Here is a 12,046-nt window from a genome sequence, read left to right as displayed (position 1 = left end):
TCCCTGGCTCTCCACGCTTAGGAATCACAGTTTTGATGTCTATGATCCTAAGTCAGACCTTGGAGGGCTGGAGAAGAAAATGTCACAGGCTTAGCGTGGGCAGGGAACTCCCAATGAACCTTAAAGCACAGTTTGATTTTTCAGATCTTATAGCCCTGTAAAATTTCCATCTATTGGTAAAATTGCTTCCTGGCTTTTGCTAGGCTAGTCCAGATGATTTGTAGATGAGAATTTTTTTTGTCTTTCTTTCTCTTTCTTTTATTATATTGACGCTAAAACTTTTGCAACTAATACAATCAAATAATGAGGCAAGAAATTAAGCTGGTTTAGTCACTTCAGAAGAAAATGGGTAAATTTATTTTCCTGATTTTGAGTCTTAAACGATTCTCTGAGATTTCACTTTGTGAACATGACAGTGTTTTATAGCCCACCCTGGATTGTGGGTGAAGGCCGTTTGGTCACATACTTTGATATTAGTTTAGTTTGACAGAATGTAGGTCAGATTCATTGATGACTTCACAAGACAAATGATCGTTTGCTAGAATCGTCCTTTTTTAGATTTTATTTTAATCTTTATCTAACCCATTGTTATGAGATTTTTTTGTGTGGTTTGAACAATGACAGTGATCAGTATCTCTCAGCACAAACTCTGATGGTGCAGATACATTCACAGTGAGCCCGAAATGGGGAATGAAGTTACTGCCTGATCCCTGCAGAGAGGTGAGGTACTGTCCGGAGGAGGAGAAAGGGTGGGGCTCAGAGCGGGAACTGCTGGGTTTGCTCCTCAGAGCCAGACGGCTGAGGCTGAGAACTGTGAACTCACTGCATTAGAGCCAAAGAGCTACTAGACTTGGCCAGTGAGTTTCTTGTGAAGCTGCCCCTGAAATCTAAAGAACCATGAACGACACCCCAAAAAGAATGATGCGAGAGGGGCAGCATCTCCCTATTGCTGAGATGTCAAGGTTGGGCGCAGGCAAGAAGGGAGCCGGGGATGTCAACAGACCTGGGCAGCCTTGAAGCCAGGCCGACCCCCATCACTGAGGCCAGAGGGAGATGAGGAACCTGACGGCCCAGCTGATCACCCCCTCCCCAGTGTCCTGTGTTGAGATGACAGAGACTCTCTTTGGCCCACTCACCCCACACTGCATCCCTCTTATGACTAACCCCCTGTGTCCCATGTTCACCGCTTGAGTATGGTTCTGATATATTGTGTACAATATATGCCTAGTGAGGGATCACTGGAAAACTTGTTTAATCAATGCTGTTCTCAAGCTGGGGCTTCCTTTGACTGGCAACACTGATTCCCTCCCGCCCCCAGCTGAGCGGGAGTCCCACCCCCTCCTGCGGCGGCTGGGGAGCCCGCAGGGACTGGGGCGCCACGGGGGATTCCCCCCAGATGTAGTGGCTTCCTGCTGGGTGTGGCAAGGGAGCACCCATCGGCCTCTGCTGGAGCTTGTTCCGTGCAGAAGCCGCAGCGCTGCGTTCCTGCCCAGGTTAGGAAGCGGGCGATGGGCAGTTTTCTGCTGACTGCTTTTCAGGATCAGAGGAGGGAGCCTAGCAGCGATTCAAGGCAGGAGCCCAGCGGTTTGAACATCTCCCTGTCCCTTTAAGCACGTTTCAAGGGTAAGAAGAAGGCAACGACACCCGCATTGCAGCCTGTGGTTCGGGCAAAGAGACGCATCTCAGCTACACTGTGAGTTCAGCGGGCGCATCTGGCATCTGGGCTGTCCTGTCCCTGCAGCGAGCGCTTTGTTAAAGCACCGTCTGCTGCTGGGAAACCACCACCTCTTGGGCTGAGAGCGCAGTAGGGCGGGTGGGATGTAGTCCCCTAGCTGGCTACGCTCCTGAAGGGGTAGGCCAGCTTACCCCACCCGAGAATCTGGCCTCCAACTGAAGCAGAGACCGGATTTGAACAGGGAGTTCCCACCCCTCAGGGGTGGGGACGGCATCAACCCAGTGTTCCCGCTAATGTGGAATGAATTTTGTTCTGTGCACCAATATGGAGGTGATGTGTGACACGTCAACTTCATATCGGTGCACATAACAAAATTCATGTGGTAGGGGTGGGGCCGAGGGGTTTGGAGTGTGGGAGGGGGTTCAGGGCTAGGGCAGAGGGTTGGGCTTTGGGGGTGCAGGCTCTGGGGTGGGGCCAGGGATGAGAGGTTTGGGGTGCAGGAGGGTGCTCAGGGGCTACGGCAGGGAGAGAGGACTCCCCCTAGTCCTCTCTCCCCACAGCAGCAGCTGGGCTGTGGGGAGAGGCGCCTCTCCCCGCCGCAGCAGCTCTGGGGCTAAGGCCACGGGATAGGCACCTCTTCCTTGTCCGTGGCCACCCCTCCCCTGGCCGTGGCAGGTCCGGGGCTGGGTTGGGGCCGGGGGAGGGGCGCCTCGGCCGCAGCAGGTGCGGGCCATGGCTGAATTTGTGCCGCCCAACCCCTGGCCGCAGCAGGTCTGGAGCTGGGTTGGGGCCGGGGGAGAGGCACCCCTCCCCCAGCCGCGGCAGGTCATGGCTTGGCGGGTTCCCTGAGCACCTGCATGGCCATGCAGCTTACAAGGAACTTAGCCAACCACTGAGCTATAGGATACTCTTGTATGGGTTTCTCTCAGTCTCTCTTGTAAAAGCCATTCCACTTCATTTAAATAATTAAATGTTAATTGGGTCAGAAACCAAGTGCGAATCATTGTATAGTGCAGAATACCCAATGCTCTGGTGCTTAGGGTGTTTTAAAGATGGGGAAACTGAGGAAAGCAACTTGTTCTCCGTACACAGCAACACAGCAGCAGAACCTGGACTCAAACCCAGATCTCACTCCACAAACACAGTTCTCTCTGCTAGATAATTCTGGAGACCGCATGCTGTCCATCACTGCTGAGAGGAGATTTACACACTGGGCAGAAAGGGTCAAATTTTGTTCCTATTTACAGCGGTGTAAATCTGAAGTAAATCCATATTATCCAAGAACAAGTTAGCCTCCTTGTTCTTGCGCTGGTGTAGCTGAGAGCAGAATGCAGCCCATAAAACATAGAGGGAGAGCCCTTGTACTATAGAGATAAACACTCTGAGGATTTGGATTGGCTGTAACTCCTAGCTAATGGATGGAGAGGAAAACATACATTGCAGATGGATGGATAAAGGAACAGAGAAATCCCAGCTGGACTTAGCCTGCAATCGCCCGAGGGTAGCTATCACATTGCCCTCTTGTTTGTACAGCACCAAACACACTGTCACAAAAATCATACTAAGACCATAAGAACAGCCAGACTGGGTCAGACCAAAGGTCCATCCAGCCCAGTATCCTGTCTTCCGACAGTGGCCAGTGCCAGGTGCCCCAGAGGCAATGAACAGAACAGGCGATCATCAAGTGATCCATCCCCTGTTGCTCATTCCCAGCTTCTGGCAAACACAGGCTAGGGACACCATCCCTGCCCATCCTGGATAATAGCCACTGATGGACCTGTCCTCCATGAACTTATCTAGTTCTTTTTGAATCCTGTTATAGTCTTGGCCTGCACAACATCCTCTGGCAAGGAGTTCCACAGGCTGACTGTGAGTTGTGTGAAGAAATACTTCCTTTCTCCACACCAGTCATGATTTTATAGACCTCTATCATATCCCCCCTTTCCATCTCTTATCCAATCAGTTACCAATCCATGAGAGGACCTTCCCTCTTATCCCATGACAGCTTACTTTGCTTAAGAGCCTTTGGTGAGGGACTATTTTTTTAATGACAGGTTTCAGAGTAGCAGCCGTGTTAATCTGTATTCGCAAAAAGAAAAGGAGTACTTGTGGCACCTTAGAGACTAACCAATTTATTTGAGCATAAGCTTTCGTGAGCTACAGCTCACTTCATCGGATGCATGAAGTGAGCTGTAGCTCACAAAAGCTTATGCTCAAATAAATTGGTTAGTCTCTAAGGTGCCACAAGTCCTCCTTTTCTTCTTTATTTTTTTAATAAAAGGACTGAAACTGCAGTTCCTGTGGGTGACAGGAGAGGGAGTCCGAAACAGGCAATCTAGCACAGGTGAGCTGCTCTGATGCCCTGTGCAGAAGTTTGGCACCTATGGAAATTGAGCAGGAATTTATTGAAGCATCAGAAACACACTTGAAGAGTATCTGTTTTATGGCATGTGTGTAAAATATTTCCCTGAATCAAGGCTCCATTGGCAGATCAGTCCGTCATTGCAGACAGAGAAGAGCTGCTGTAGGCAGGCATGGGGCTGTGCAGTGCTGTGATGCGGGTCCTGGGCTGGACAAGCCAGGATCTCAAAGCCACCCATACCCTATTTTGGCACCCACGGCAGATGGCTCACCCCGTTTGTGATAACTTTGATCTCGTGGCACCTCCCTGTCCTGGGGTTTCACCCTGTGCTACTGTCTGGCCGGGCATCTCCCCTTTTCTGAACCTCACCTCCTGCACCCTGTCCCTGATTTTGCCCATCTGCCCCCTTTTTCCCCTGTTTCACCCTCCTCTGGACACGCTTTGGCCCCTGCAAAAATTCTGCCCATCCCTCTGATTTCCCCGCTTTGATTGCAGAACATAAGACCGGCCAGACTGGGTCAAACCAAAGCTCCATCTAGCCCAGTATCCTGTCTTCTGACAGTGACCAATGCCAGGTGCCCCAGAGAGAATGAACAGAACAGGTGATCATCCAGTGATCCATCCCTGATTCTTCTGTCACCCCAGGGCTGGTCTTGGGGCTGGGGCGGGGCCCAGGGAAGCTCGCCAAAGGGGGCACCGTACACAGGGTTTGCCTGATTCCCACCTGACCTGCCGAGAGCCAGCTGGGCTGGCAGAGGGGGCAGGCAGGCAGGCGGAGCAGCAGCGTATGGGGAAGACGGACCTGAGCTGCAGGGGGCAGTTTGAGGAAAAGTCAAGCCAGGTGACTCCTCCAGAGCAAGGGTGCCCCTCCTCCGCCCTGCTCCACGTGTGCGGCCCTTGCTGTTCCTGTCCCCCCTTTCCCCAGTTTCTCCCTGGAGCCGCCCCTGGCCACTCCTGACTTGGAGCATCCTCCTGTCTGCTGTGGGGGTGTATGGGTGGGAGGGGGGTTTTTGATGTCAGGGTGCCCCCCCCCCCATGTACCCGGTTTCCATTTAGCTGGCAGCTGCTTGTGTCTGAACAGGCCTTCAGGCTCCTGACCCTGAGTGCTTTCTTAATGAGACAGTGCACTCACACACTCCCCTCAACGCAGCACACAGTCACATATGGGCTGTGCTGGGAGGCATCAGGAGCTGCTGTTCTCCTGCCCTCTCCTTATGCAGCCCACGTGGGGAAAGTGACCTGCATCCAGGGAGTCCAGACCTCGCTCCCCCGCCTCACAGCCCCCTACGGGTGCACGGGGCAGAGGAGCATCAGTCCAGTGGGGGAGCGAGCAGCAATGCCAGCTGCTCCATCACTGCATCCAGGTCAGTTTCTCCATGTGGGTGCAGGAGGGGGATGCAGGGGTTAGGGGTGCAGGGGTTGGGGTGCAGCAGGGGGCAGGGGTTAGGGTGAAGGGGACACAGTGCAGGGGTTAGGGTGAAGAGGGCAGAGTACAGGGATTAGGGGTGCAGGAGGGTGGTACAGGGGTAGGAGGGAAGGGGGTGCATGGATTGGGGTGAAGAGGGCACAGTGCAGGGTTTAGGGGGGCTGGAGGGAGGTATAGGAGTAGGAGGGAAGGGGGTGTAGGGATTAGGGGCACAGGAGGGGAATGCAGGGATTAGGGACAAAGGGGGCACAGTGTAAGGGTTAGGAGTGAAGGGAGGATGGGGAGCCCATGATGGCCAGGGGCAATGGGGGCCACACCATGCCCATAGGGGCCAGGGGCACCAAAATGCAAATTCGCCCAGGGTGCCATTTTCCCTAGGCCAGCCCTGGTAGCCCATTCCCAGCTTCTGGCAAACAGAGGCTAGGGACACCATCCCTGTCCATCCTGGCTAATAGCCATTGATGGACCTGTCCTCCATGAACTTATCTAGGTTTTTTTTTGGAACCCTGTTATAGTCTTGGCCTTCACAGCATCCTCTGGCAAGGAGTTCCACAGGCTGACTGTGCGTTGTGTGAAGAAATCCTTCCTTTTGTTTGTTTTAAACCTGCTGCCTGTTAATTTCATTTGGTGACCCCTAGTTCTTGTGTTATGAGGAGTAACTTTAACACTTCCCTATTCACTGTCTCCACACCCCTCGTGACTTTATCGATCTCTATCATCTCCCTTTTCCAAGCTGAAAACTCGGGGTGTTATTCATCTCTCCCCACACGGATGCTGTGCAGGGAGCTGGCTGGGATGCAAGTGGGGGCGGCGGCTTCAGTGGAGGTTACGGGGCGTGTCCGGGTCCCTGCAGCCTGCCCAGGAAACAGCAAAGTTGTAAATACTGATGGGGGGGGGGGGGGGGAGAGGAAATTCCCTGAAACCACGTGACGGCAGCTCAGCTGTTTTCTCCTCCCCTCTCAGCCTGCAGACGGCAAGTGGCAGCCAGCCCAGCCCCTGCCTCTTCCACCAGCACAGGGCCTGGCAAGGGGGAGAGGGGACCCCACCGCCCCCCAGGCTGGGGGGAGGGGGGTGAAGAGCCCCAGGAGCTGCCGAAGGAGCAGAGGTGAGGCTGGAGGTGGAACTGGTGTGGGGGATTGGTGGAGGGGCAGATGGGGGGGTGGTGGTGGTGGTGGGGAGTGGGGGGGGGCAGTGGTGCAAGTAACAGTATTTTCTTCCCCTCCCCTCCCCTCCCAGTCTGCTCCCCATGCCTGGAAGTGGGGGGGGGGGCAGGAGCAGAGCTGTACTTCCGCAATGCTCTGTACCAAATGGTGCTGGGTTATTTGTGGCGGGGAGGGGAAAGGACTGTCTTTACTGAGAGAAGTTGTACACAACCCAAAAGGCGTAAAGAGGCCGGCCTAGTTTATTGGGCTGTCCTAGTTTATTGGGGCGGTTGAAATAAAAGACAAGTGGACTTGCAAGGTACTAAAATTCTGAAGCAGTTTGTAGCTTCTGTCCCAGTGCATTCGCCTCGCTCTTAATACCGTAATTTCCCCAGCCCTGAAACTACCTTTGGTTGGATTTGTTTGTGTTTTCAGCCAGCCCATTGGTTTGTGGGTGGTATGGGCTGGTGAAGCTATGCTGTGTTCCCAATTTTTTGCAGATCTCTAGGTTCTACTGAAAGAAAAAGTATTATGCCATAAACTTTCCTTTGGACGGGTTTGGTGGGTAAAAAGAGACCAAAGAATAAAATGTTGTTTTCATTCAACCTGGATGGGGTGACCCGCCATAATCCTTGCCAAAGCGGAGTGGGCGTTCATTGAAACTTGTCAGCAAAAATGTCCATAAAGAAAAACTCACCAGGGCAATGAAGCCCTTGCTCACTGTCAGCTCTCTGTGACCTGAAAGTGTGGTTGAGGACATAGTCAAAAACAACCCCAGAAAAAAGTATTTGCCTCATTATTGAATTCTGGCCCACGAGATGTCAGTATACGCTGTGGACATCCAAGTCGCTGTATAATTTTGTACATTTTTTTTTTGACACCTCAGATGCCAACTTATTTCGAAGTGGAAATGCTTCCACCCATCTAAGTCTGTGGCTGTCAGTGTATACCTGTATCCCTCCTTTGTTGCCAGGAATGGCCCTATTAAATCCATTCCCACCAATTCAAAGGGCCGACTGACCTGTATGCAAGGGGACCAGTTGGAGTCATACTTTGAATTTCTCTTATTTTATATCTTCAATAAGCCCAGGAAAAGTATGAGGGTAGACTAAGATTCATTCAGGTGTTTAGGCTCCAGCTTTGGTGGAACTGGCCATACTCCACCCTAAAGGCTCAGGAACAAAGAGGCGCATAAGAACAAAATATCACGTACAGTAACTCCTCACTTAACATTGTCCTGGTTAACGTTGTTTCGTTGCTGATCAATTAGGGAACATGCTTATTTAAAGTTGCGCAATGTTCCCCTATAACATGGTTTGGCAGCTGCCTGCTTTGTCTACTGCTTGCAGGATTCTCTAGAAGAGCAGCCCCTCTTCATGGGGATTAGAACCGGGGGGGGGGGGTGGCAGCTCCCCTAAATTCCCTGTAAGGTATGTGGCTCGGCATCTGCCTAGTAGCAGTTCAGGTGGCCCTCCCCCCACTGCCATGCTGCTCCTGACCTTTCCCTCTGCCTTGGAGCTGCTCTCGAGAGCTTGCTGCAGGAGGGGTGCTGATATCAGGATGTCCCCCTGCTCCCCACTCCGTACCCCATCTCCATAAAGTGGAGGAGGGGACAGTCACAGGGCTCTGGGACAGAAGGCGGGGGGGAGGAGCTTGCAGGAAGCTGTTGCTTCCTGTCTGAACTGGCTGATTTGCTTAAAAGAGCAACATACTTGAAGTGCGGTCAGTGTGTTTAAAGGGCAATGCACATCTCTCTCTCTCTCTCTGTCTCTCACTCATGCACGCACCCCCCAGCACTTTGGAAAGTCAGCACCTGTGCAGCCATGCATGTGCTGTCAGGAGGAGGGAGTGGTGCGCTCCAGCTGGATCGCGTGGGCTCATCATCATGTTCAGTTTTTTGCAGGGAAGTGTTTGCAGCTACTGCCCTGCATCTATTGTGTTTCCTCCCTCCTGCCTCAGTCCATGCTGCCTTGTAGAGCGTGAGGCTACATTAACAGTGTATTAACCCTGGAGGGCTCAGCTGAGTGCTAGTTCCTCATTTAGCGGAAAGGCATTTCCTGGGAAATATCCCGCCCTCTTACTCCACCACCTCAACCAAGCTTCACAATCATTCATTGCTGTGTACAATATTAAACGGTTTGTTTAAATTTGTTTAAAACTTATACTGTATATGTATATAATGTCTTTTGTCTGGCGAAAAAAATTTCCTTGGAACCTAACCCCCCCATCTACATTAATTCTTATGGGGAAATTGGATTCGCTTAACATCATTTCACATAAAGTCGCATTTTTCAGGAACATAACTACAATGTTACGTGAAAAGTTACTGTATTTATTAACATTTCTTGACTTCAGGGTGTATAACTCATGTTTTTAGAATTCTTGTGGTTGTCAAGGGTTGTTGGAGATGTGTGTTCATTATGTTCTGAAGGCCAAAACTATGAATGGGTTCAACAAAGAATTAGATCAGTCCCTCAGGATAGGTGCATCAGCTATTAGCCAAGATAATCAGGGATGCAGCTCCATGCTCTGCATGTCCCTAAACCGTCCTCTGACTGCCAGATGCTGGGAGTGGACAATGGGATGGGTCACTCAGTGGCTGCCTATTCTGTTCATTCCCTTAGAAGCACCTGGCACTGGCGGCTGTCAGAAGACAGGACACTGGGCTAGACGGACTATTTGTCTGACCCACTACGGCAGTTCTAATGTTCAGCAAAAATTACAGTAGATTTTTGTCTTGGAGAAAGATGTTACAGGAGAGAGTATACTGCCTTTATTGAATATTTGAGAATCAAGTTGTACACACAAGCAATGGCATGCGGAAAAACACTAAGGGCTGGATTGAGAGGCAAAAGAGTGGAAGTCAGATAATCCAACAGAATAAACATCTGCTCTAAAAATAAGAAGAAAAAAATTAGAATTAAAAATTCAGGGAATCCCAGCAGCAGATAAGACAACTTGGGAAACTGCTGTGAGATTCTATGCAATCAGATACAGTGATAAGGGATTCTTTGTTTCTGAGGGGATATATGTAAAATGTTTCACTGAATTAAATCTCAGGGATTATCTACACTGGCAAGTTAAAGCGCTCTAACTTGCTGGCTCAGGGGTGTGAAAAATCCCTCCCCGAGCGCAGCAAGTCCAAGCGCTTTAAAGCACTCGTGTGGACGGGCTCGGCTCCCAGGGCTCGGAGCTAACCCCCTCGTCGAGGTGGATTACCAGGAGCACTGGCACCCGCGGCAGCGCTTTGAACTTTCTAGTGTAGACATAGCCTCAGTGGGTTAGATCGGACCAAGAGGAGCTGCACTGACTAGGCATTGGGATGCCTGTGCCTTTAAGAACCCAGCCCTGGGAAGCCCATGCTGAGAGGTGCTGTCTGTGGGAGGGGAAATAAAAAAGCTCCTTTGCCCCCTCCACCATTTTTGCAAGCACTGGTGTCTCAGTCCCACTGGGGTAACTGCTACCCCCTGTGCCCCTGCCTGTGCCGGGTTTTGCCCTCTGGACACCCTCTGCCAGCGATCACTTCTGGGCTTAACTCCTCCCACCCCATCCCTAATTTTGCCCTTTAGCCCCTCTCCTAATGCTGCCTCCAGCTGCTTGACCTCCTCCGACCAGTCAATTTCCGCCCCCTGCTCAGACCCTTTCCACCCCCCTGCTTCGATTTGCCCCCTTTGCCCCTTTTTAACCCCTGTCAAAAGCAGTCCGCAGTATTTTACCGCTCATAAGGGCAGGGTGAAGGGCAGTGGCTTCAGCAGATGAACTGAGCATGCTCAGTACACTGTAAGTAGTACATTCCTACCCAGAGCAATTTACTACACTACACCTGCAGCTTCTTCGGCTGCTGTACCGCTCCCAGGCCTGCCCTCTTCTCCTGAGGGGCAGCTCTGTGGAGGGGCTGGGGGCGGTTTGGTGTCTTTCCGATGTGCTACGGGCTATAAATGGCTGGTACAGCCTGCCAGGACTGGCCTACTTCCACTGCTGTGGGCGATTGAATCAAGGTGTCAGATCTGGGGGCAGAACTGCTTGGGGGGAGGATTGATTTGAGGGTTGGGGCCAGGTTATTTGGGGCCGGGCAGAGGAGGGAGTGGGAGGTTGTGTGCTGGGACAGAAATTCTCTTGCTTGGTAAAGGTGGGTGAGTGGGGGGCAGCTAATTCTCTCTCTCACACACACACACACACACCCCCTGGGGGGTGGCAGGGGGAGTTCAGACATCGACAACGCCAAAACCCAACATCATCTTGTTTTATTAATCTCATAATTTGGGGGGCTTACTGCGTGATTCTTGGGAGGCGCGGGGCCGACTCATTAGTTTTGAGCAGTCTGGGTTACCAATACTGCACCTTTTATAGAAGCCTCCACTCCTCTATTCCCACCAGCTCAGCATTTCAGGGAGGGAAACACCCACCTGCTCACAGCAGCAGACCGAGCATGTTCTTGAGCTTAGGAAAGTGTAGGGTTACCATACATCCGTATTTTCCCGGACATGTCCGGCTTTTTGGTTCTTAAATTGCCGTCTGGGAGGAATTTTTAAATATCTAAAAACGTCCAGGATTTTGCCGTTATTATTTTTCCCCAAAGAAGAGTTGATCATTCAAGAAAGAGAGTGAATGTTGATCATTTGAGAGAGTGCCTGCTTTTTCCCCCTAGCTCCCAGCGCTTGCGCCGGGAAACAGCTGTTTCGCACGGCTGGGAGGGAGGGGGGAGGAAGGGGAATGCGGCGTGCTTAGGAAAGGAGGTGGGGCCAGGGCCGGGATTTGGGGAAGCAGTCCAATGGGGCAGGGAGGGGGCGGAGTTGGGGCAGGGACTTTGGGGAAGGGGTTGGAATGGGGGCCGGGAAAGGGTGGAGTTGAGGCGGGGCCAGGGGCGGGGGGGCACGAGCAAATCCCCCCCCCCCGGGACAATCTCCACTCATTGATGTATTTTGCTTTCCAGAACCAAATATCTGTACAGCTTTTCATGAGTGATGTACCCGAGTATATGGATTCTAATATCTAAACTGTATTGTTAAATCTATTCACCTAAATTTGGGTTATTGCTGATTATGCACTCTGTGTATCATATGACTTTAAAAACAAACTTTATATTTGTGGATAATCTAAGCACTATACCCAGATGTACAGACCCTCTTTTCCCAACCTATGTATTATAGAATTTTTTTTAAAATTCAACACCTGCTGCTGGCAGAAATCTGCAAATGAAACATAGGTGTGTTGGGGAAATGTAATTGGAGTAGAGCAGAAAATTCAGAAGGTGTGCATGCTATTTTAGAAAAGAAAAGAAATGACAGAAGTGTCTGCTGACAGTTCTGTATATGTAGATGGGCTATTCTATATGCATCGCACGCACACGACATTCATTCTCCTCCGAAGAGGAAAACTCTCCAGCCTAAAAAGAGTTCTTTCCCCTCATTGTTCTGATTGTTGCCGTATTGGGGATCTGA

General features: G+C 51.2%; 1 protein-coding gene across 5 annotated transcripts in view; it reads left to right on the top strand.

The window, feature by feature from the left end:
* Positions 1 to 1,331: 1,331 nt before the first annotated feature.
* LOC141998483 (butyrophilin subfamily 1 member A1-like) overlaps positions 1,332 to 12,046 on the top strand; it is a 34,482-nt gene continuing 23,767 nt past the window's right edge. For 3 of the 5 annotated variants that reach the window (XM_074971339.1, XM_074971342.1, XM_074971337.1), the window contains exons 1-2: positions 1,332 to 1,693; positions 6,427 to 6,568. The gene's annotated coding sequence lies outside the window, so the exon portion shown is untranslated. The remainder of the gene's footprint in view (positions 1,694 to 6,426; positions 6,569 to 12,046) is intronic. The other 2 variants (XM_074971338.1, XM_074971340.1) reach the window with 2 other exon arrangements.

This window comes from Natator depressus, chromosome 14, assembly GCF_965152275.1.
Source record: "Natator depressus isolate rNatDep1 chromosome 14, rNatDep2.hap1, whole genome shotgun sequence".
Classification (NCBI taxonomy): domain Eukaryota; kingdom Metazoa; phylum Chordata; order Testudines; family Cheloniidae; genus Natator; species Natator depressus.
This window is presented reverse-complemented; position numbering and strand designations above follow the sequence as displayed.